The sequence below is a fragment of the Camelus ferus genome, chromosome 8 (genome assembly GCF_009834535.1).
Source record: "Camelus ferus isolate YT-003-E chromosome 8, BCGSAC_Cfer_1.0, whole genome shotgun sequence".
In the NCBI taxonomy this organism is placed as follows: Eukaryota; Metazoa; Chordata; class Mammalia; order Artiodactyla; family Camelidae; genus Camelus; species Camelus ferus.
Window position 1 is genome coordinate 42,819,199 of NC_045703.1, and position 25,867 is coordinate 42,845,065.

Sequence of the window (25,867 nt, forward strand, 5' to 3'; positions counted from 1 at the left end):
AGAAATATGTAGCCCCAAATCTGTCCTTTAAAGAAGAAATATTGAAAATTAAGACAATTATTTCTCTCAAGGGATTAGAAATAGCAAAATAAATGTAAAAATAGAAGGTAATGATAAAGAAGAGATTAATCAAAACAGTCAGCAAAGCCAAAAGTTGGTTATTTGAAAACAAAAATAAATTGATAAACTTCCATTGAAATTAATTTTAAAAAGAAAAGAAAAAAGAGAAGGAGCAAATATCTAATATTAGATTCTCCAGACATTATAAACAAGTTTAGGCCAACAATTTTAAAAATTTAGAAAAAATAGACAAATTCCTGAATAATACAACCTATCAAAACTGATAGAAGGAGAAATAGAAAAACTGAAAAGGCTGAAGCAATCTTTAATAATTGTTGGTAAATCTTTAGTACAATTTTAGTGAAGTACTTGAATATTTAAATTAAAACATTCCCACAGGGAGAACTCTGGACCCATAAAGTTAAAATTCTATCAAAGAAGAATTAACGTCAACATTATGCAAATTCTTGTAGAGATTAACAAAAATGGGAATACCAGCTTTATCATTTGGGGGGGGCTAGTTCTTGACTAAGCTGTTGATGACAAGCAGCCTCAGAAATTTCAATTAAATATAATCATTATTTTATACATACCATATATATGTATACATATAATAGTTATATATATATATACATGCTATATATACTACATACAGATAACATATGCATGTATTATACTACAGTATAATAAAATGCAAGCTACAGAAATCTCAGTATAATATATGCCATCAATGCTATATACTATATATACTATATGGATGCTATACAAATGGTATTATATTGTAGCATAATAAAATACTACGTATTAAGTATTCTTCTTGGTCTTAGTTTTATATTTAGGCAATACAAATAAATTGAAAGTTGTAAGAACTGAGATGTACCAGGATATTCAGCAAAAATTGAACTATAACAATTAAAGCAAATTTTTATGATATACACATACACTGAGTTAAAGAATATACTTAAATTATTTCATTCTTTTGAAATTTGTAGGATTTTATTTAAGGTCTAATATATGTCATTTACAAATGTCTCATGCATGTTTATCAGACTCAGATGAATGGCCACACCAAAGGGCAGGAAATTGGCATTCCCAACAGTGTGTCAAAGGGGCCAGGTGATACGATTCATAATTGTAAGGTACTCAACTTCCCCAGCAGGGCAAATTTTAACTAACACAGGAGATAGGGTGAAGGGAGAGCCAAAAGCTAACTCACTCTCCCTTTCTCCCTGTTACAAAGCAGGGTTTCCTGTAAGGATTTTCTGGAGATGCCTCACTTACCAAGCAACCAGATATCTCTATGTTTACAAAGCAGTGGACAGCTCAGTAACATACTACCTCAGCCTCACTTCTCAACCTTCCTTGTCTCAGGTCTATCTTCCTTCATTTTGCCGAACTGGGATTATAGTTCTCAATAAAACATCAGCTCTTTCACCTCAGGCTTTTATTCTAGGGAACCCCAGCAAAGATAAAAGCCATAAATGGAACTGAATTTAGACAAGTAAGATACTATAGCTGGTTGATAAGATTTGTGAAGTATCTCTGATGGCAGCAGCATTTGAACTGGACCTGGAGGGAAATGGGTATAATTTGTTGAAAACAGGAAGTGAATAGCAAGAAAATAGAAAGGATTTTAGATAAAAGAAATGACATTAACAGAAGTATAAGGCAGAATATAGGTTTTTTTTTTTAAGGGATGTTCCAGATATTACAAAATAGAGAATTCATGTTTAAGGAAATGGTTCCAGTGTTAAAGATTAGGTCATTTAAATTTAATGTTTTGTAGCCAAAAGAGTTCTGATTGGAGAATGAGAAGAGCCCAAATAAAATAAGAGTTTTCAGGTAGTTAAAATGTGAGGAGGTATAATTCTTCCTAAATCCAATCCTTGTTTATTCACTTGTTTCTCCGAATGCCCAAGGATTTGGGTAGTCTGCCCATCTTTCCAGTTTGTCAAGTCAGAATGAGCTAAGTTATGCTGTAATAACAACCAGAATCTCAGTGGGTTAAAACACCAAAGGTTTATTTCTTGTTCATGTTGCATGTCCATTGCAGCTTGCACTGTCATTGTCCTCACTCTAGAATTCAGGCTGGAAAAGTAGCTCCTACCTAAAGGACTCCCTAGCAGAGGGAAAAGAAAGAATTCAGTAAAGAAAGAATGGTGTCTTAAGGCTGTAGCCTCGAAGTCACAGAGAACATTATAACCCATTTTTTATTAACCAGTGAAAACCACTTGGTAAAACCTAACTTCAATTATGCAGGGAAATATACTCTTTCCCCAGTGAGGTAAAAAATTATTGAGGAATAATAACACAGTCTAATACAGTAGACACTCAATGAAATTTCCCTCTCCTCTTTGCCTTAATACCCACTCAGCTGAAACTCAAATGAGCACATACATAATCTGCCTTATGTTTTATTTCATATTTATTCACTATCTAAATAGAACCAAAAGATAAAATAATCAAAATAATACTAAAAGTGTCATAAGATTAAAAGAAATCTTAAAACATATTCCAATACTAGTCTCTGACTGATGAAAACTTTATCTTTGCTCTGAGCCATTTCTTTCAGTTCTAAAAACGAGTATATTAACAATTTTGTGGCAAAGACTGTCTCCCAGCATCCTTTCTCTCCTTTTTTTAATAACAGAATTCCTCTCATATTAGCTGGAAACATTTATGCCTTTCTATAGCCTTTATTTCTAGTCTCCTTTGCAGAGATATGTGGCCTTATAGCCAATTCTGTGCCACTAGGTTGTAAGTGGAAGTAATATGTGCAACTTTTGAGTAATCTCCTTAAAGATAAAATCACTTCTCTTGGATAGGGACAATGCTGTCAGTGGTACATGTTAGAAGCCATTAGCATACAAGGCTAAGATGTCAGATTCCACTCACTAGCTCAGTCACCCATTTATGTGGGTCTTTAATGTGTGAAAGAAACAAACCACTTCTTTAGGCCGGTGCTGTTGGTGTGGCTTTGTTACAGTGATGTGGCTTGTGTGCTAAGCAATGCTCAGTTGCATTGTTTTCCACCATTAGTCAAAGCCCAGCATCTTTACTTACCATCACTCTATCTTAGCTGTCTTATTTATTTTATTACCTAATAGTGTTTAATAGAATTTGCAACAGGAAGGTAGTGTTTCCGCTTACACAATATTTAGACTCAGAGAATCTCTGGATAATAACTTATTTTATTTTTATTGTCTCTGTAAAATGTTTTGATCCCAAATGTTTCTTAACTCTCTATTTCAAAGTGCTTATGAAAACATGTTCTTGCCTACTATTATTTTGTAAAATGTCTATTGTTTATATGACACAGAGCAGCTCTTCTGAATCACCAGCAGTTCATTCCCTGTCCTAAATTTGACGGAAGTCTTAAAGGTGTTTAAGGATCTTTATGTGCCTCCTCCAACTGCTCTTTCCTTTCATCCTTTCAGAACTCTACATAGACTGCTATCAAAGAACTTCTATTACATTTCTCACATTGGACCCCACGACTGGGCCATGAGCTTCTTGAGCTCAAGGATTGTATCTCTTCTGTCTCTGCATCTCCAATGTCTGTTACCTGGCAGGTCTTCAATTATCAGATACTGAATAGTCATGTGTGAATGGATGAGTGGATGGATAGAAGGGCAGATGATTGGAGAAACAAATTTTCAAGTGTCAAAACAATCTGGGCTAATAATTTTCCCTTTAAGCATGGGCAAATAAAATTAAGTAAGTAATTGAAATTAAAATTCCTCTTTTGACAGTAAGTACACATTTCCTAAAATCATTTACCTTATTACTGATCTAAGACATTAACTAGGGCTTAATTTGGTAAGACCTCAATTTTGCCATTAACCTCAAAGTGCAGGTAAGAGAGCCTTAAAGTAAATATAAATGGAAAACAGAGACTGAATCGCATTAATCCATCCGCTCCCTGGAAGGAGGAGCTAGGGTGAGAATAAAAACTGTTGGGTGGAGAAGTCCATGGAAAACATCTGCCAGCAGTGTTTCAAAGAGTGAGGGGGACACTTACTGTGTGTGCTATTGCCAAAGCCCCCCAAAACACAACATCAGTGGAGTGCTGTTTGTTTTTACTCTAGTCAATAGATCAAAAGCCTGAGCAGCAGTGCGATCTGCTCTTTGTAAGGAGAAAAGGTCCATCCAGAGAAATGGGGGAACACATCTGGAAATATCTGCCTATGAAGCTGCTTGAAAATTCACCATGTAGCGACTATAGGAGAAACATCTGTGCAGTGTGCGGCAGACCAGCAGACGAAAGGAGCTGCTGGGACGAGAACCACATAATCAAGAGACAAAGGTTAACGTGGAGATAGGCACCCCTCGAATGACAAAGTTTCCCAGGTCTCATTTTTGACCACATGTAATCAGTAAGAACAGTTTTCCATTCCAAAGAATTTAGATTTGCTCCAAGCATAGCAGGACAAAGGCAGAATACAATATGTTAAGGTAATTCTTCAAAGGTATCATTAAATGTCATTAAAGAGCAGAATCTGTGTTATACGTCCCCTGTGAAGTTCTAAACACTAATTCATTATTTTATAATAACGTACTGAAGCAGCTCATAAGCATGAATTACCCAAGGTAACTTCAACACAGTTTTCTTACACAACTTATGTGCATGAGTTTTTAATCAAAGGCATTTTGAAAACACTATTTTTATCAAAACAAACACAAATTCAACAATTTTCTTAAAACAAGTGTTTGTTTTGTTATATTTTGAGTTAATGCCATCACGTTAGTTTTAAAAAGAAATATGCAAGTCATTAATATTCAATTGCATGCCCTTTAAAATACAAATTCATTAAATAATTTCCTACATGCCTAATGGCCAGATCTATCATCTTCAATTAAAATGTACAGTTAGAGCCTCTAAAGACATAAACTTAATTTATGTCTACATTTTAAAAATACTGTACAGCTATGAAACTAGATTAAAGGTACATTTAATGTTTTTGTTATTTATTAAATTTGGTCTGTAAACATGGTGTTCCCAATATTGGTGTTAATTAACAGGTTGTCACTTTATATTAAGCTGGAGTTGTTTAATGCTTTCATTGCATCTTGAACTGTGTTTACATTCCCCATTAAGTCATTGCACTAGAATATTGCTCAATTCTTTTCATTTTTCTCATCCATGTTGCCAGAATTTAAGGAAGGGAAAAAAAAAAGAATTTTTAGCTATCAAGAAGTAGAATATCTTATACATATAATGTATAAATTAACTTTATTCTTTGGCTCACTTAATCTTTTCTACACACCTGTACTAAGGTTTTATTAACCTTATTTGTGAATAACAAGATTAAAGCTCTGTAGAGTGATTTATCTTGTCTCATCTCACATAATTGATAAATGGTAGAGCTAATCTTTGAACACAAGTATTCTGGTTACATGTCTAATATTTTTAAAAATACTTTAGAAGAACCTGAAAAAGCTCTCAAAGACTGAGGGGTGAGGGAGCTCACGGTGGTAGTCTCCATGTGTTAGCTCTACAGTAAGTGGTTTATACGTTATTTAAATTAATATTTGCCAAACTCTTGTGAGGTCAGTATATACTTCGTCTATTTTAGATGGACAATTTTAGAGAGGATGAATAATTTACCTAAGATGACATAATTAATAAGTGACATTCAAATGCCAGCTTGACAGACTATCCAAGACCCTTAACAGCAGAACACAGAGTCCACATTTTTCACATTTGGCCCTCCTCACCAGACTAAAAGTTCCTCAAGACTAAAGTCTAAAACTGCTCGCAGCAGTGGCACAAGATCTGGTGCTAGTAACTTCCCAACACATGTTTACTTCTTTACTTAACTGCATAGATAAAACAAGTATTTGGTTAACGATTGTATATAAATAAGTTGTTCTTTGCACTTGTTACATGTATCAGGGGCTGTTAGGTAGGGAGCAGGTTATTTTATTTCTGCTATCTATGAGTAAATGAAATATAAAAGTGTCTTAATAAAAAGAAATTTTGTTTCAAAATATTGTTTGTATTGCTTAGGTCTGTTTTAGTTGGATTTGCATCTTTGTGTTTTTGGTAAACAGAATTTATGATGGAAACTAAAGAGCTGCTATAATATATAGTGATGACAGCATTTTTATTTTGCTATCTAACCCCTACCAGGAGGAAGGAGTATACTGAGGCAGGCTCTGACACGGAGCTACAGAGTTGAAGAAGGGAGGTAAGACTGACAATGGGAAAGGGTGACAATGGTGCAGGTCACTCTAATGATGGGGCCTCAGTGACTGCATGACAGAGGGGTCATTAGAAATAAAAAAGAGATAGAGACTAAGATTAGGAAAGCTTTGAAAGATATCCTAAGAAAAACATTGCATTACTATAATATTTATATTCATATACTAATACATAAATAAATTATATATTATAGTATAATATGCAATATAGTATAGTATATATTATATATACAATATTAATATAACATATATTATATATTAATATAATAATGTGGTATATATTATATTGAAATATTTTAATAATAATTGCATTTTGAGGGGTTAGAGACTAGAGAAAGAAATTAACATGTTTAAAATGTTTACCCTCTGCTAGAAGCTATTCTAGGTGTTTTCCACATATTAACATGTTTAAATTTTATGGTGATACAGAGAGGCTTCCATTTTTCAAAGGAGTTAATGGAGACTAAAGATGATGAACCAATTTGTCTAAACCAAAATTTAATTCCTACTGTTTTCACTCTTCCAATCCTGGCTGAGGATCAGAGTCATCCAAAAGGGGATTTTTAAATTATAAATATATGAACTCCTCATTTGTACATTTAAATAGTATCTATGTAATGTTTAAAGTTCCACAAATGTTTATAATGTACAACATAGAGGAAACATTGCACTGTACAATATTTCCTTTGAGCTCTTCTATGAAAAGCACCGTACTAGGAGAAATAGGAAAGAAAAATCAGATAGACATTCTGTCCTCAAAGACATTCAATGTATTTGGCCAGAAAAATCAGGTTCAAAAGATGCACAATGTACAGGGAAACTTCTAAGTAACATATTTAAAATGTTATGAGAATCAAGACCATGTGGTATTGGTGGAAGATTAGACAAATAGATCAATTGAACAGAATAGAGAGCCCAGAAATAAACCCACACAAATATAGTCAACTTCTCTCTGACAAAGGAGCAGAGGCAATTCAATGGAGGAAGGACAGCTGGATGTTCACATGCAAAGGAAAAAAAAAATCAGTCTAGGCAAAGACTTTACACCTTCCACAAAAATTATCTCAAAATGGATCATAGCCCTAATAGCAAAATTCAAAAGTATCAAACTTTTTAGAATACAAAGTAGGATAAAATCCAGGTGACCTTGGGATTGGCAATGACTTCTTAAATACAACACCAAAAAGCACAATCCATGGGAAAAAATGGATAAATTAGACTTCATTAAAATTAAAAATGTCTGCTCTATGAAAGACACTGCTAAGATAATAAACAGACAAGGCACAGACTGGGAGAAAATATTTGCAAAACACCTATCTGATAAAGAGCTTGTATCTAGTATAGAGGAACAACTCTTAAAACTCAACATTAAGAAAATAAGCAACTCAATTTAAAAATGGACAAAAGATCCAACAGACACCTCACCAAAGATGATATACAGATGGAAAGTATGAATAACTTTCAGCAATGAAAAGATATTCAACATCATATATCATTAAGAAGCTGAACATTAAAACAACAGTGAGATACCATTATACAGTTTGAATAGCTACAATCCAAAACACTGACAATGTCAAACACTGAGGTGGATGTGGAGCAACAGGAACTTTCACCCATTGCTTATGTGAATGCAAAATGGTGCAGACACTTTGAAAGACAGTTTGGCAGTTCCTTACAAAACTAAGCATAGTCTTGCTATATGAACTAGTAATTGTTCTCATTGGTATTTACCCAAATGAGTTGACTTCCGTCCACACGAGAACGTGCACACGGATGTTTATAGCAGCTTTAGACACAATCGCCAAAACTTAAAAGTCAACAAAGATGTTTTTCAGGAGGTGAATGGATAAACTGTGATAATATAGACAATGGAATTTTTTACCACTAAAATAAACTATCAAGCCATAAAAAGACCTGGAGTAAGCTTAAATGCATATTACTAAGTGAAAGAAGTCAATCTAAAAAGGCTACATACTGTATGACTCCAATTATATGACATTCTGAAAAAGGCAAAACTATGGAGGCAGTAAAAAGGTCCATGGTTGCCAAGAGTCCAGGTTGAGAGGAAGGAATGAATCAGTGGAGTACAGAGAATTTTTAGGGCAGTGAACATATTCTGTCTGACCCTGTAGTGGTGTATATATAATATTAAGCATTTGTCAAAAGCCAAGAATGTAGCACACAAAGAATGAACCCTTAGGTACACTATGTGCTTTAGTTAATAATAAAGTATTAATATTAATTTGTCAGTTGTAACAAATTTACTACACTAACACAAGATGTTAGTAATATGGGAAACTGTGGGGAAAGAGGGAGTACATGGGGACTCTGAATTTTCTGCTCAATTTCTGCTCTAAACCTAAAAGTGCTCTAAAAAATAAGACCTATCAATATATCAATCATAGTTTTTCAAAAAAATTCTATGGGAGTTCAGAGGGAAAAAATTGCTTCTAGTCAGAAAAATCAGGGAAAATAAAACTACTTGGAAGAGATGGCATCCCAAATAGACGCTGACAGATGAGTAAGATTTAGATGAAACGGTATAATTGTGTAGGGTAAGGACATTCTGGCAGAAAAAAGAGAATGAGTGAAGACAGAGTTAACATTCTCAACACAACAATTAAGCAAATGTGCAAATCAGTTTGTTCATCTGTGGCTACTCTGTGCATTAGACTCCAGTAATCTTTACTATTTAACCTACATGAGCCTCAGTTTCTTTATCAGTAAAGCAGGGATCATTGTACATCACAAGTTTGTTCTTACAATTAAATTATATAATATACATATGCCCACAGTATAGCATGAGCATGTAGTAGCCATGGACAACTCATATTATGTTTCTATTATTAGTAGGAATGCATTCAGTGGGTATAGGTTGTCATGGATACTGTGATGCTAGAATGGATTTAGAGGGATTGAAAGACCAGTAGGAGAAAGATTGACAAAATTTGGTAAAAACAACTGCTAGAACATTTGAATGTAAGCTGAAGACTTAGGAGAATATTCTGTTTTTAAGGAAGAGAATGGAGAAGACTCTAGTCAAATATAACATTTGCAACTCATCTAGTACTATGTCTGTCACATAATAGACATTAAGGATGGCAGAATGTAAAGGAAGCCTAGAAGGGAAAGAATTCCAGTGAGGTGAGGATTTTCAACACTGTCAAATATTGAGAGGTGTTGAGGAACTTGAGAAAGCGTCAAAGCCATGGGATCTGTCGACCGGTCAGTTGTACATGACTTTTGAGAAGGCTACAGACAAAAGAATGGTTTTTAAGGAGTATGCTGTAAGGAACTAGACAAAGCAATGGAAATAACTCTTTCTAGAAGTTTAGTTGTACAAGGAAGGAGAGACCTAAGAGAATAACTCAAAGAGGTATCAAAAGAGATTTATTTTAGGAAGGAGAAAATTGGCACATATATATAAGAACAGAATTTTTCAATGGCACTAAAGAAGCAAAAGAAAGAATAGAGAGTGTATGATCAAAATGCATGCGATAGGTAGAGTGTAGTCACAGACAGAAATGATTAATTTTGAAGGAAAGGAAAAATGAAGTAAAGAGGAGAGAATAATTAAAGAAATAGAGACATTTTGAGGTAGAGAGGATAGAATTTGAAGCACCTCTTTGATTCAGAAAATATTTTTATGCATCTAAGTATCAATTACTGGGTAAGGGAGTAGGCAAGCAAGAACAGATGCATATAATTCCAAGATGGCACAGTAAATTCTGTGATCGAGGCGAGTGGGAAATGCCATAGGAGTCAATCCACAGATAAGGCAGTATTTCAACGTCGTCTTTTAGGTTAGCGTAACAAGGTGGAGCAGTCAAGGAAAGGCATTTTGGAAAGAAGAGACAAAATGTGTAAATATTATTAGTACAGTGTAAATAAAGAAACTCATATCAGATGGTCTCTAGTAGATAAATTCTTATTTCCTGGCTTCTACAGTATTTCAATTTGTTTTCTCATAAGCAAATTTGTGTAGGTAGTGGCGATCATCACCATAGTTGACCTTCACTGCATTCCAATGTTAATCCTTTCACCTGCCAATGGAGATTGCTATTTTAGTGGCCTGTCAGTACATGTAACCAATAACCAGATAAGCACAAAACCAATTCTCCCTTTGCTTAAAGTATTAATGGCAATTCCATTTTCCCTATACTCACTTCAATATTTTTTTTGTCTCTTCACCTACCCCACTAAATTTCTAAGTCCACTGACTTGGTTTTGGTCTAAGTCATCATTAGATCATGCCTAAATTCTTACAACAACCTTCTTAGCCTCTATCTATAGGTCCTTACTTTTCAAAGCCATCTTGTACCCCACTGTCGCATTAACCTTACCAAACACCGCTTTCCCTAGGCTGTCGTCTAAAGCAGACTGCTCAGCGACTCCCAGCTACTGAGGACAGAGCCTTTAGCCACAAAGCCTGCTTCCTTCACAAACTAGTCAATATTTACTTTTCACCACTTAGCTTCTGCCTGCCATGATAAATGTTAGTAATAATATGGAGTAAGCAGAACTCTCTTACATTTTTAATAGAAATTGAGAAGAGATGTGGAAATTTCTCATAAATCTAAACACAGCTCTACCTTATGACACAGCAATTCCACTATTAGGCAATTTTCCAAGGAAAGAAACTTGTATACAGGAATATTCACAGCATATTTTATTCATCATAGCCCCAAACTCAAAACAGCCCAAATGTTCATCAGCAGACAAAAGGATAAACTATAGTATATTCATACAATGAAATACTACTCAGCAATAAAAAAGGAATGATATAACAAAATAATTGAATCTCAAAAACAGTATGCTAAGTGAAAAAAAAAAGGCAAAATGAATCTACAGTCAAGAAATATCAGAATACTCGTTGCCTCCAAGGGAGCAGTTACAAAAACTAACCAACAGAAACAAGATAACTTTTTGGAGTGATGGTAATATTCCATATCTTGATAGAGGTTTGTTTTATAAATGTATGTGCAGTAGTCAGACTCATTGAATGTTACATTTAAGATACATGCATTCATTACATATAAATTTTACTTTCAAAAAATAACTAAACAAATACTGAATTCAATTACTGATACACATGATAACATGTTTAGGGGTGAAGTGTACTTATGTTTGCAACTTACTTTGAAATGAATGAATATGTAAGATAGATTGACTTATAGAAGGAGGGATATATAGATGGACAGATGCAAGATAACACAAATATACTAAAATGTCAGGTGCATGATAAAGCTAATACATTAAAATGTTAAGTGTAGAATTTAGGTAGTGGTATATGAATGTTTAATGTGATAATCTCTTTCTTAAAATAAAGCTAAATTAACTTGATGCTTTTCACTTGTACTTAATCGTAAGTTGTAACAAGGAATATTCCAGCATGATGATACAGCAGAGGCTGGACTCTAGAGATAAAGCACCTAGTTTTAATCCCAGCTCCATAATTTATTCACCATGAGTCTTGGTCTTGAGATATCCTACTCATAAAACCAGGAAAACATTCTCTCTCTTAGATACTGTTGTGAGGAATAGATACTTTAGTGTTAATGTCTTCTGCCTGACACATCGAACTCAATACATGGTAATAATAATTGTCTCTGTGGTACTCATACTAGTGTCTACACTGCCTCTTAATCCTATAAGCTCCTTAACAGCAGAGGTTGATGTAGACATATTGCTTTTGCATTCTTCTGCAAAAATGTACCATATTATCAAATATAAAGTAGCCACTAAGAAAATATTTCACTACTACATGAATGAAGAAATTTTTTAAAAAATTTGTATGTCTTACTAGGGTGCTTTGCTGTCTCTGTTTGACCCTCTCTTCCAGAAACATAGCTTTAACTAATCTCTTCCAAGTAGCATATAACAAAATTATTAACAAATGAAAGACTGTTAATCTAACACATACTCTTCACTGTAGTTTTAGAACCACATCTATATTTCAACTGCTTTTAGAATCATAAAAAGAAATATTTGGTATGTGTTGTTATTTTGTTAGTGTTTGCTTACCTACTAGGATCCAATTAACCATTCATCCTCCAAAGTGGGGAATTCTAGAGTTCTGGAGATGTTGAACTTTGAAGGTCTGTAAAACAGAACAGAATCAAACAAATGAGCTTTATACCTCTGCTGTTCTTCAGAAAATTATTAAAACATTGCTGGAAACTGTAATTTTATGAACTTCAAAAGCTAGAGGAAATCAAACAACGTACAGGTTCATGGTAAGACTAAGTCTCACTCAGCATCACAGTGATGACAACACAATTGTTTTTCTGGCATATATAAGCATAAAAAACTTATGATCAACTGAGTGCGAACATTGGCAAGTTACACACGTTGGAGGGTCCTACCTTAGCACAAATGCAGAGGAGCCCTATAGAAATTATAAACAAATGTGAAGACTTCTGGGAGGCCTATCAAATGATGTCTCCATCTCAAAAACTTAAACATATAACTCAGAATTCCAGAACTATGGAGGAATTAGAAATCATAAATGCCTATGTGTGAGCAGTCTCCTTTTTATATGACATAATGAGAATTTAAAGCTTATGCACAGATGGTTTTAAAATGTCAAGATAGCAATCCTGTACTTTCTACTACCCAGAACTTTCAGAGGAGCTTCCCCATCTATAATTTATACAGGACGCCTGGCTAGAACAGGACTGTAAAGAAAGCTCAGTGTCTTTGTTTTGCTGTAAGGCTAAGACCAGATACTTTACACCAGTCTGGCCTCTTGGAAAGAAGGTTCCCAGTTATGAAAAAACTCATGAGAAAGTAGATGCATATACGGACACACTGCTGGAAAGGCCTGTGGGCAAGTAAAAGGGTGCATTTGGTGGGGAAGGGTATCTGTTTCTGCCCACAAACTAACTGGGCACATTTAGCAAGGAGCAGAAATTGCTCATGCTTCCACCAGAGGAGAAAGTCTGGCCTGAGTCAAACTGAGATCTTCAAGGGCTGATGCTTCAAGGTTCACCAACAGAGGGGCCATCCAACCAGAGGTGTCAACTTTTGGAGACTTTTACTCAGTATCCTTTTTTAACAAGTGCTTCTTGCACTCAGTCTTGGTTCTCACCAATTCACCAGGCACTTACCTATATGATGGTGATCAGGGCTCATTGCATGCGAAGGCTAGAAGGCTTGCAGAGCAAGATAACACCAACCTTGGCATTAATTTATAAATATCATGTTTAATTTAATAGGTCAGTCCCCTGGTCCACTTCCCCATCACCCCAGTAGCACCTAATTTCTCAACCCACTAAGAAGTCTGTTTGCTGAATAATCCCAATTATTTGCCCTCCGTCTCATTGTTTACCCTCAGAGTGATCTCCTCAAATTCATTCTGATCCTTTCTTCTGTCAACTTTTGCAGACTAGAATTGTTCTTCATGGTGATCTGGCCTTTCAAAAGTTTCTCTCATCTTTGAAAGTTTGAAAAACTCCTGCATATTTCAACAACAGGAAATAGCTGGCAATATTGATACTCTCTCTCTATATATATATATGTATGTGTATATATATAGGCTTATAGATAAGTAGATTTATACACTACAAAATCTTACTACAAAATCTTAAAAGCCTACATTTCCCTCTTTATTTGTTTTCTGTGGATGCTGGAATAAATTATGACAAACTTTGTTCTGTCACAGGTCTGGGGGCCAGAATGCCAATATCAGTGTCTTTGGGTAAAATCAAGAGGTCAGCAGGTCGCAGGTCAGAGGTCACAGCTCCTCTGAAGGCTCTTGGAGAGAACTGGTTCCTTGCCTCTTCCAGATTCTGGTGGCTGCCAGCATTCCTTGGCTTGTGGCCTTCTCACTCCAGTCTCTGCCTCTGTCTTCATATCACCTTCTCTTCTCTATGTGTATCTACTTTTCTACTATCTATGTCAAACCTCCCTCTGCCTCTCTCATAAGAGACTGCATTTAGGGTCTGCCCTGATTATCCAGGATAATCTCTCTGTCTCAAAATTCTCAACTTAATCGCATCTACATAGACCTTTTTTCCTCACAAGGTAACATTTACAGGTTTCAGAGATGAGGACTTGGTATCTTTGGTGGAGGGGAGGGGCATTATTCTGTTTACTCCACCCTACAACCACTCTTCCCCTACTCTAAGTGCTTCCTGTGGCTATGGGGGGAGCACTTTGCTCCTATTACTCTATGTACACTGTTCTTATTATAATGAATTGTATTTAGATATGGTTATATACTCAGGACTGCAAGAGTCAAGCTCATCCACTGTGTATGGTGGAGGGGCTAATCTCATAGATGAGGTCATTTTCAGTATTTCTTAGACAAAACAAACAAGCAAATAAAAAATCCCAGAAGCCAAAGCACAGACTTCCACTAACTGAGGGAAAGCATCAGGCTCCCTTTGCCTCAACCGTGTGCACCAGAGAGAAGAGTATATAAAACATACCAGTAGGGTAGTTTTAAGATGGTACTATGTGAAACAGGATGGGAAATTAGTCACAAGAGCCCAGGGAAAGTTGTGAGGGCCCCTTGGGGCCACTGGACTCAAAACGGAGTACGAGATGAGGCAAGTTATGAACCTAGTGGCAAGGCCGCTAGCACAGCTCTAGAAAACTATGTAATTATTTGACTGCACTCCTTTTACACTTCCTGAACTCTCTGTGCTTCCCTGCTCCCTTGGTTATTCCTCTACCCACTCATTCCCTCAGTCCACAAATATTTATTGAATGACCAGTACGTGCCAGGCACAGCATTACGCCCCGGCGATGCAACCTTCAGCCAAACAGTCTCTATCCTTCTTGGGTTTGCAGTTTGGGGGGGTAGCTCCTTGGTGCTTAGCTGTAGAAAATCACTACCTCATCACGTCTGTGAAGAGGAGTTCAGGGCCAGTTGCTTAACAGGAGAACATCATGAAGATGGGAGCGGAACTAAATCAAAGGTGAAATTAGAGGAAGCAGCGACAGCAGCTCAATAAGCTGTGCTTCTCCACTTGGAGATTCTCCTTCCAGGGGAGAATCCCTGGATGGAGATGTTTCCATCCATCCCTGGATGGAAATCCACGATGTTCCAGAATTTTGTTTTAACAAAGACATTAAAATTGCTGGAGAGTAAGGGTCTTCAGAGCCCTTGGGAGGAGTGAAAGAGCAAGGCGACGAGCCCCTCAAGCGCCTGCTTCAAAAGGAGCAGCTCTGTTTTCATCTGGTTTACATCTTGGGCTTTTAAACAAAGAGTTCTGCCACCAGAACAATGAAGATTGAAAACTCGTGCTTTGGAGGGGCAGGTCCCATAGTGACCAAGAAACTCCTCCTGCAATGTGGCATGCACGGGAAGCACTCAGAATGCATGCGCCGGGAACAGTGGGTCAGGCAGCAGCTTCCTGTATGAAGGCTGGGCTATTAAATTAATGCTTAGCCAATGACAGGAACCAGTGTAGATGATGATAACCTGATCCTTTCTGGTGTTTCATTTCTTCCTCATGTGACGGGAAAGATAACCAGGAAGGGAATGAACAAAGGCAAACTTGTTTCTCACAATGCTTGTCACCTATCAGGTGATAATATCTCTGCCGATGTTCTGAACAGTCTCCTTTTTTGAAGCATTTTACATCTTTATGAATTTCTGAAGAGCTGTCCATAGGGATTGAAAACATAAGGATATAGGAATTATACAAGTTAATTTTTTTTTAAAAAAAGGGAATTGAATTGAGATCTGGAAGTCTGATGAAAACCTCCTCTTACCACATGTATCATTTTTATTATCTTAGGAATTTTTAGAAAGATGAGTGAAACATATTTCCCAGACTATGCTAGCCTCTGAGTAAGATAAGGTAATAACAACGGTAATTATTAATATGATCCCATTCTATTTCTGTCTGATCTAGCCTTCAAAAAATTCTTCCCAAATGGTTCTGAGTTTTCTTAGGTGGTATCTTATGCTTTGGCACCTAATACTATCAGGCTCTTTCATTCTGGCTCATAGTCATGATTTCCTTAGTCACCTCTAATGTCAGAAGTGGCAGCTATACCACAATGATCACAAAGTCACTTGTAATGGACGGGTTAAGAGTTTTAGTCTAGCACTTTACCGGTTCTGCTGAAATCTCAGTTGTGCCCAGAACCTGAAAGGACCCTGCAGACAGAAACGAAATAGCTCAGAGATATCTGCAAGCTCTAAGTACCAGAAAGGACAGAGGAGTGATGGTTGCATAAACAGACAAACAACAGTAAGGACTTGATTGCTGACCCCTCCTCCTCAACAACTTAGTTCCACCTGCTCCAGTGTTCCAGGATGCAAATACAACTCTGGGGACAGAAGTGGGGTGTACTGAGAATGTTGTCTCTACCTCCACAGTAATCATGTTCGTGTAGACAATAAAGTTTTATGTTCTGATCACCTGAATTTATCAACTGATAATTCTTTCCCCTTATGTAAAATTATTTAAATGGTTAATCATGCTCAATAACTTATTCATTAAATCTAAATATGAAATTATAATTTAACACATTATTATAGTGATATAATAATAGAGTTTAGTGTTATACATAATTACTATAAGACACTAATAATTTGTGTTATACATAATTAAATTTTATATTTCTCTATACTACTTTTTTTAGATAATTCACTTAATCAGTCAATATTCCCCCAAAGACTTTTTCCAGTTTTTCAGCCTTTCATTGCTTTATAACTGATTTAGTAAACCAGTTAGGCTCCTACACTTGATACTTATGGAGAGAAAAATATATATTCTATTCCTATGAATCAAGAACAAACTATAAATGAGGAAGGTGTGGAAGTGGGCAAATGCTCAAGTCCAAGGCCCCAGTGGGAAAAGGCTCTTGGACATTTAACTTGAAAGTTGCTGTTTCTCAGGCACTCTCCTTTTTTGTTTAAAGAAGTTTCTAGCAAATCCCTTTAGGTACAACTGAAAACTAGATCTGCATGTGCTAAGTCTATCTTAGAGATTTAAAACCATTTTACCATTCAGTGGTGCTATGACAACACCCTTCCAACACACCAACAACCAATGTACCTGAAAATTTCAGCCACACAGAGGAGATTGGGCAGCAGACTATTGTTTTAAGAGAACAATAGATCTTCTTAGAGATTCACTAGAGACATGAGCAACAAAGCAACTACTGAAAAGTCTGGTAAGTCTTTGCATGCATCTGGAACTGATAGGAAGAAATGACATAGGACTATTATTTGTCTTATATAAATTCAAAAAGTCATCTTGTTGAGCACTGTATTTTTTTCTGAAGAATATTTGTACTTCAACACAGTATAGCTCTTTCTTGTACACAGATGTACATGATGGATGAATAGAGAATGGACCCATGGTTTCAATGTTCTCACCCTCCAAAACTAAATTATACCAAGATGCTGCTAATTACACAATAGTTCTAAATGAAAGCTCACAGCAACAGAACTCGCAGTAGGGGGGTTTAATGGATAGTATTATAACATTGAATAATTGAGTCTTTAGCCCCTGAAGAGGTCCTAGGCTTTGAAAGTTAAAGGCAACCAGACCTGGGATGGGAAGGAGCCATACAATTAATAAAGAGAAGAAGTAGTGCCAGAAACCAAAATAATTTCCTCTTTACTGCATTTCCTTCCCCACATATTTTGTACATGTATTACCAAAGAGGGTTATTTGTTTACCATTTCATCAAGACAAGTATTATGTGTGTTTTACAGAAGACATTGAGTGGAATATCAGTTGGATTCAGATAATAGAGTTCATTTTTTCTTACTCTGAATAATGATACTATTACTAATATTAATGATTATTATTATTAGCTACCATTTTTCAAGCACCAAGGTATGTGGTAAGACTTAAGCATTAAATTCATTTTCTTAACAACCCATGTGGTACTGTAATACTCCTTCGATGGACAGGGAAATGGAGGTTCAGAAGTAAGCACGTTAGCTAAGGTTACGCTAATAATAAGTGCCTAAGAGGTATTCAAAGGTAGGGCTGTCTAAATCCTTTACCATACAGGAGATTTTCACTAAATGGCAGTTACCTCTCAAATGCACTTTTTTTTTTCTTTCCTATTTGACTGGAATTGTAGAAATGCTCAAAGCCCTTAACAGACTCTGGGTCTGGATCTTCTTTTAGGATCTCAAGTTCCTAGACACAATTGTCTTCTTTTTATAATAAGAGTCTGATGACTCCGGCAAATAAGATAGAAGCATCTTTTCTTTCACACAAAATCTCCTTGAGCAAAGAGGCAAGATGACTTTAGGTTGCTTCCTGGTCAACACTGGGGCAATTCTAAATCTAACCTGCTTCTCAATGGAGGCACTATTCACTTCTGGGGTGAAACAAATCTTTGCAGTGCTAAACTGTCCCAAATGTTACATTTACATCCCTGGCTACCACCCACCAAATTTCAAGGTGCCAAAAGGCCCCCACACAAATACAAACCCCACCAGGGGTGATACTGCCCCAAGTTAAGAACCACTGAGCCCTTTATAACAGTGTTCTGTAGTCAGCAGGTGGCAGCTATATAGCTGCAAAAAGCAGTCCTGGACTTTGCCTGGGGGGTTACATCATTTTGATCCTAGTCCAAGAATGTTAGGAGCAGATAACATGCTGCCAATAGACAGATTTGGACTAAGCCACTGCTCTGGGGCAAAACTATCTTAGATCAAGGGAGGAGAGCTAGGGAGTCAGGTCAGAATGTGTGGAAGTCGCCATACTGAGTCACAGCCATCGGCAGGAAGGAAAAGAAAGAGAAAACACATTAGGAATTGCGTGTCTCCAGTTCACAGGAAGTAAAGTGCAGTGGTAAAGCTCAGTTTAGTCTCCATCCGGCTTGTTGCCAACTTCCCACACACTACTGGCTCCTGACATGGCAAGTCTCTGTCTGGAACCCCTTCTGCCTTTCCACTCACTCCTCAGTCACCTAGTAACTCTTCCTAGGCCCCATGGAAGACAGGCCAACTGTCTACTTTCATGTCTGTTGTAACTTATTCTTGAAATATGTCACTAGGAAGACTAAAAAGCTTGTTGCCCCATTCAGCACATTTTGAGTTGTATTTTTGAAAAAGGATGTTTGGGCAATGACACACAAATTACATGCACAAAGCTGAATTAATTATTTGCAGATATGTAGTATAATTATATGGGTTTATGCTATCCATCTGTGAACCTTAGTCTCCTCTGGTGCAAGCACTGCTTATAATAAAAAGGGTTTAATAGCTTTAAGAAAAATTTATTATGCTTACATTTGCAAGAGAGTCAAGTCTTCATTATTTGATGGATTCATGGGATCCTGTGGGTGGAGAGGACCTTGATGAGCCAAATGGTCCATTCTCTGGGATTCAAGAGGAATCACTGTTAAACTCAGAAAGATGGCATAGAGGAATTGTCACAGTCACTTGAAGAAATATTTAATTTTTAGTGTTTTTCACCCTCAAGAGATTTTTCTGTTACTGTAACTACTTTTCCTACAGCAAGTTAAACTATTCACAATCATCTGTTGCTCACTGATGCCAAAAAATGCCCAGGTGTCTTCTCTATGTTAAACTATGTTGTGATTGAGAGTTGTTATTCAATGATTTCTACCTTCTTTTTAGACTAAGTAATATCAGTACAATATTAGCATTTCCTCATAGGTCTTGTTTTATAAAACATAACAATTTCCAGTTAACCCCATACAGATTTCCCATGTTCATTTTTAATGGTGAAAACAATCATTCAAAAGACTGGCCGCTGCACGACTGTACAATGATGGGAAGATCATCTTGGAGGTTCTTTACGCATTTTTCTTATTTGTATTGGTATCATGCCAGCTTTTAAGAACAGCATTATGTGACTAGCTATACCCTCCATGCCCAAGTGCCTCATTGTTATGGCACAATGACATGAGTTGACTTGGCAATTCCACAAGATATGGAAAGATGTTAAAAAAAAGAGAATGGAGTGTTTACCTTTGCCTTGGGTGTTAGGGGATGCTTTATAGGAGTGACCCTGCAGCCTCATCTTCTATGATGAGAAGTAACTTTCCAGCAGGAAAGAGGGAGTTACTTTTAGAGGGAATATTATAAGACATAGACGTATGAAACCAAAAAAAAAAAATGTATTCAAGATTTTTCATGTATACCAGCAGCTGACATGTAGGGTAAAGGAAATAAAATGAGGGAAGGAGGAAAGAGAAATGCATCGAGCACTGTCTACATGGTGGATGCAACACATACATGGCTCCATTTAATCTTCACTATGGTTATATACACTGACCCATATATTACCCATGAAAAACCCAAAATTCAGAGGGATTATTACTTTGCCCATGGTCAGACAGTAAGTGGCAGAGCCAGGATGAGAACCCAGGACTGGCTGATGGTAAAGCATATGTTCTGTGTTTATCATTTTACTCTCTTATTTCAAAACTAGTAGAACCACAGCAGTCAGATCATGAAGACTTTGACTGACTTTGACTGACTTTGATTGCACTGCCAAGAAATCTATCATTTCTTTTGTAGACCAAAGAAGAATTTTGTAGACCAAAGGATTTTTTACAATTCTATGTTTAGAAAAAATTATAAAGCCAACTATTGAAAATAATAGAAATGGTTTCAGAAACATGTTATCAAAGGCAAAGGTAACCTCCAGGTCAGACCCAGTGAAGACCTAATCTAAGGCAGTAGCAGTGAAGATGACATGGAACTGATAGATTCATGAGCTCTTCCGAAGGCTTTATCTCCAGGGCTTGGTGACTGTTTTGATGTGGGAATGAAGGTCCATGAGGAGTCAGGGATCACTCCCAGGTTACTGACTTTCGCAGAGGGTGGGGTGTGGTGAATAATGGTACTATAAATCAAGATAGTAAATGCCAGAGGAAATAGCTAGCCTGGAAGTAAAAGATGAAGAGTTCAGTTTGGGGACATGTTGAATTTGAAATAGAGATATCTTATAGGTAAGGAGCTCTCGGGGTTTTGAGTTCATAATTGCTGAGGGTTAGCAGAAAGGAGAAAACATCATCTTCGGGAAAGACACAGAGCCAAGAAAGCATGAGTGAGGAGTAAACCACAAGGATCATCTTTTTTTTTTTTTTTGTTTTGTAAGTTGGGTGTAAAAGAGGAAGTAGGTATAGAAGAAGAAGGAGATTCTAAGGACTGACCCAGAGCATAGAAAGTGAGATTGGAAGTTTGATATCTTAGAATGTGAGACAGGAAAGTATAAAAAATTAATAGTGGTGAGCACAGACAAACCCTGCAGAGAAAATAATTGATACTGGGACTTACAAGAGTCTAATAGTTTGAACAATTGTAACACTAGTGATAATATTAGTCAGACCAGCTTGAGTGAAGTGATTTGAGCTAAAGAATACTGGTGGTGTGTGAGGAAGCCACTGGAAGTAAGGAAGTAGAAATCATGGAATAAAGAGCATTTTAAGAGTTTGGAGCATAATTAATGAATTGAATGTGCAGAAATCTTAAGATATACTCATGAAATTACTGTTCTTATCTCTTTAAATGTTTTCAGTGGGAATAATCCTTTCCTGCCCCTGGATAAAAACTAAGCAGATTCCATGACTCTTCTTTCACTTAGAATAAATTCTTGTTGGCATTTCCAGTCACAATTCATTTCAATAAGGAAAATTGCCCAGATGATATAATAACCAAGTTTTCAATGTCTGTTCAAAGATAAACATGTATTCCTCCTTCCTACCTGATGGAGGGAGATTTCAGGAAGGCACCTCCTCTTGCCCCACCCGCCTTTTAAACTTCAGTCACTCAGTCATAGGCTGCCTACGCATCCTTCATTGTTGCCTCATCTCCTGACACTGCATGCTTTTTCAGCCTCTGCAACTCCACCGTGGTGCAGTTACAGGGGCTCTGCATTTAATCCCATCTCACTGGACCTCTGGAATTCCAATACAGTCTTAGCATAGAGGCTATCAATAAGGCTTTCTTTTTTTAGGAAACTCAAGTCAAGACAGAGGTGGTTGTTTCCACTTGACAACAGATTTTTTTTTTTTAATGCCTTGAGAGCAGGACTTGATTGGTACTGTTACACTCCATACAGATCTATACCCTGTTGGATAGTATTAAAATGAGGTATAGTGTCAAAGCAGTGCTTTTAAATTTATTTTATTTTATTTTATTTTTAATGGAAAGATTTATATAGATTCAAAGTTCAGTTTACATGGACCTAATAAGAAGAAAAGATTTAAAATATATATTAACAAGAGACTATAGTTTTTTTCACCTGGCTAGTTTTCTAATCTGTAAAGTGGAGCTAATAATGTCTATTAACACGGAGAGGTGGTGCAAACTAGATGAAATAAAACATGCTCAAGGTGCTAGCTGATTTTGGCCTTAAATAAGAGCTTAAAGAATTGGAATTTGACTATTAAGCTGGAAGATTTTTTGCAATCATGACACAGATCTCTTTAGTAACTCAGCTATGAGTCTTTCAGTTTTCAGTGGATGAGAATAATCTGAAAGGATTTATTCTTCATAAATATAAACCCCCTTTCTTTTCAAGGGGTCTGCAAATTGAATTTAGTATTAATCTTTCTCTTTTATTCCCTGAAATTTTCAATGTCATTCATAAGTAGGTATGAACATAAATGATGCGTTAGCCCAGGTTTTCTCCCTTTTCAAGAACAGTCTGATCTTTTTTATGATCTCATAATAACTGTACTGATTTGAGCCAGTTGTTTTATTAAACTGCAAACAAGTCATCCAGTCTGCTTACTTCACTTTTCTACTGAGACAACTTTCGTCCTTAACAAATTGATAATGGAAAAATATCTAACAGACACTGAGGGTCTGTGTGTAAGGCACCGTACTAAAGAGGTTACTTGCATTAACACACACACAATGATCTTATGAGACAGGTATTTCTATTACCCCCATTTCACAGATGATAAAGCGGAGGCTTGGAGAGGTTAAATTTTGAAAATGATTCTTCCCCCAAACTTTCTAGTATCTTAAAGGCAACACATTTTCAGGAAGGATGGGAGTCTTCGCAAGGAGACTGAGAAAGGAGAAGTCACCTTGCCCACTGCGGGCTGCAGCTCTCTGCCCAGAGACGGTGGCCTCCCTGGAGCAGCCTTTGCCCTCACATCAACTCCAGAAACATACCTCACCCATAATGAATTAGCACAAAGCCTTTTTTTTTAACCAAAGAATTCATGATACAGAAGAATATTTACCCTTGAAAAATTGCATAAAATCCTCCTCAGGCTCTTCTTTCTCTAAAACTGCTTCCCCCAAACCAGGACTTTCATCTCCCCTCTCCATCCTCCCTTAATCCCTCATGGAAGAGAGTCAGCTCTGGGTGAATATGCCACTGAACAAGTAAAAGCTACACAAACTGAAGGCAGTTCACGGAGTATCAACTGCTACTTAAGCCCCTTTAGCTGGGTGGGGAGGGGGTGTCTCACCCACCCATCCCCAGGGGCCTAATCAATTTATTTATTATGTACTTAAGGCTTTTTTCTTTTGACTGTACATACACATTATATTGCATGTAAATACATATATACGGTATACAGCACATTTTTTGAAGTATACATATATGTACTAATTATTGTTTATAAGAATAGATTAGATCTTTAGTTTTTTAAACTTACATAGTTATCAAAGGAATAAAGTATGTACTTAAGGCTTATTAAGGGGAGGAAGTGGCAGGGCAGATTTTGATCCTAAAAAGAGATTTTTCTCATCAGTCCTTGCTGGACTGGAACCAGAACTAATTCCCTGACAAGGAAGACCAAAACTTAGAATAGAGAGCAGGACAGACATGCCCTCTTAGCTGCTCAGAACAGTTGATACCAAGCCCCTCTGTGAGCTCTATGTATTGCTCAGTGTTTGAATCAATCCTTGTGAACCATTACACAGAATTCTGAACCATTACACAGAATTCTGAAATTTGATTAGCCTTTTAATATCAACAGTCAGTGATGTATTTGGATGTGGGTTACTACAGAAATAGGGTAAAAGCAAAGGAAAGAGAAAAATGATGCTGACCATCCGTGCCACGTTGTCTTCAGGGAGAAACTCAACTGCTTCCTATCCAAAATAAAAGGAAGAAAAGAAAGGCCACAAGGAAGGAAGAGACAATGATTAATGCATTCCAGAAATGTAAAATTTTCTTTACCAAATTGTATTTCCTAGGACATGTGTTCAAGTTTTGTTGGAGATGGAGATTTTCCTTAAAACAGATATTTCAGAGAGCATGTAAAAGTAACCCCATTTGGTAAGTTTTACTTGGGTATCAAATTTTGAAAACGTAAGCAATATTTTCTTGTGACTAACTATATATTGCTAATATTGATGGCATAATCACCAACTTCCTTCAATTTCCATATAAAGACCCCTACCCTGTATGAGAATTTATTGACTTGAAGTTTGAAGCATGAAATCCTCATTTTAAAAATGTAATCAGCATTTCTAAGCATAAAAAAAGCTAGTTTGACCAGGGAAAGACAACTCCAAAACAGCGAAATGCTTTTCAGTTTGTAAACTTAATCTTCATCTTCCTTTTAGAGAAAGGAATATTTTTGTAATTTGTACTATTGACTTGCAAGTTCAGATCCACATGGAACAGTTATGGTCAATCTATTACATTCTCCTTTTTTGAAATACAATGACTATATCTATGTTATTGTAAATAATAGGAAGAAAAAAATCAACCAATAATGTCCGCAAAACATATAAATGCTAAAATGTTGAATTATATTTCATTGAGATATCATAGTATAATGTAACTCAAGTTAAAAATTGTATTTGCTGCTTTTTATGGCTTTGAGGACAGAAAATAATTAGTTTATTAAATTGACATCTGTCTGTTATTTCTGATTCTCTGTTCAAAATAAATTTCTTTCATTGTTATGTCTTTATTCAGTATCTCTTATGACTATTTTATTTTTATTTATATTAGTTATACAAAATGCTGTCTTTTTTGCATCATGAAATTTAAATTCCACTGGAAAGCCCACACAACTTATACATCTAAATCACAGTTAATTCTTATCCTTCAGATTCTGAATTTATTTCAGGGTTCCAGATCAAAGAACCATCAGCTGCAATAATTCAAATGCCAGCAACTAGAATTCACAGTAATCCACTCCACACTCTACCATAGCTCTCTGAAACCTACAGCACCCTCTCACTATTCAGAGTACAGCCAGGCAGGGCAGCCCTAAGTCCTGCGTGGGAAATAGCATTTGCCAAAAGTAAGGCATTTATCTATGCATCTGACCATCCAGTATATACAAGTTTTTTCACGGAGAGATAAATTGCCCTTCTTTCCAAATAGCCTGTGTTTCAGCTATTTTCACAACTGCATTAGGAATTCTCCAATCAGTTTCATTCTGAAGGAGATTTACTGTTTATTAGCAGAGCTTAAACCCTAGAAGGCCCTCCTTTTCATGCAAGAAGCTGAGAGTTTCTAGGAAAAAGGGAATAACGAAACCATAAAGTTCACCTTGCACTCCAACTTTATTTTAACATACCTCCCAGGTTTTAATTCTCTCTTCCTTTATTTTCTATCCAGTCTTAACTAATCATCTTTGTTTCACGCTGACTAATGGGAAATCCTGGTCTAGAGCATATGCTAAGAAGATATACTCCCGATGTAGAGGTCTAAGGGAAATC

The 25,867-nt window shown here is 36.4% G+C and overlaps 1 long non-coding RNA gene across 3 annotated transcripts in view; it reads right to left on the bottom strand.

Annotated features, from left to right (window-relative positions):
• LOC116665383 overlaps nucleotides 1–25,867 on the bottom strand; it is a 249,246-nt gene that overhangs the window by 150,750 nt on the left and 72,629 nt on the right. For all 3 annotated transcript variants that reach the window (XR_004321983.1, XR_004321982.1, XR_004321981.1), the window contains exons 3-4: nucleotides 19,484–19,572; nucleotides 12,289–12,364 (exon numbers count right to left, since the gene is read on the bottom strand). This is a non-coding gene — a long non-coding RNA (uncharacterized LOC116665383). The remainder of the gene's footprint in view (nucleotides 1–12,288; nucleotides 12,365–19,483; nucleotides 19,573–25,867) is intronic.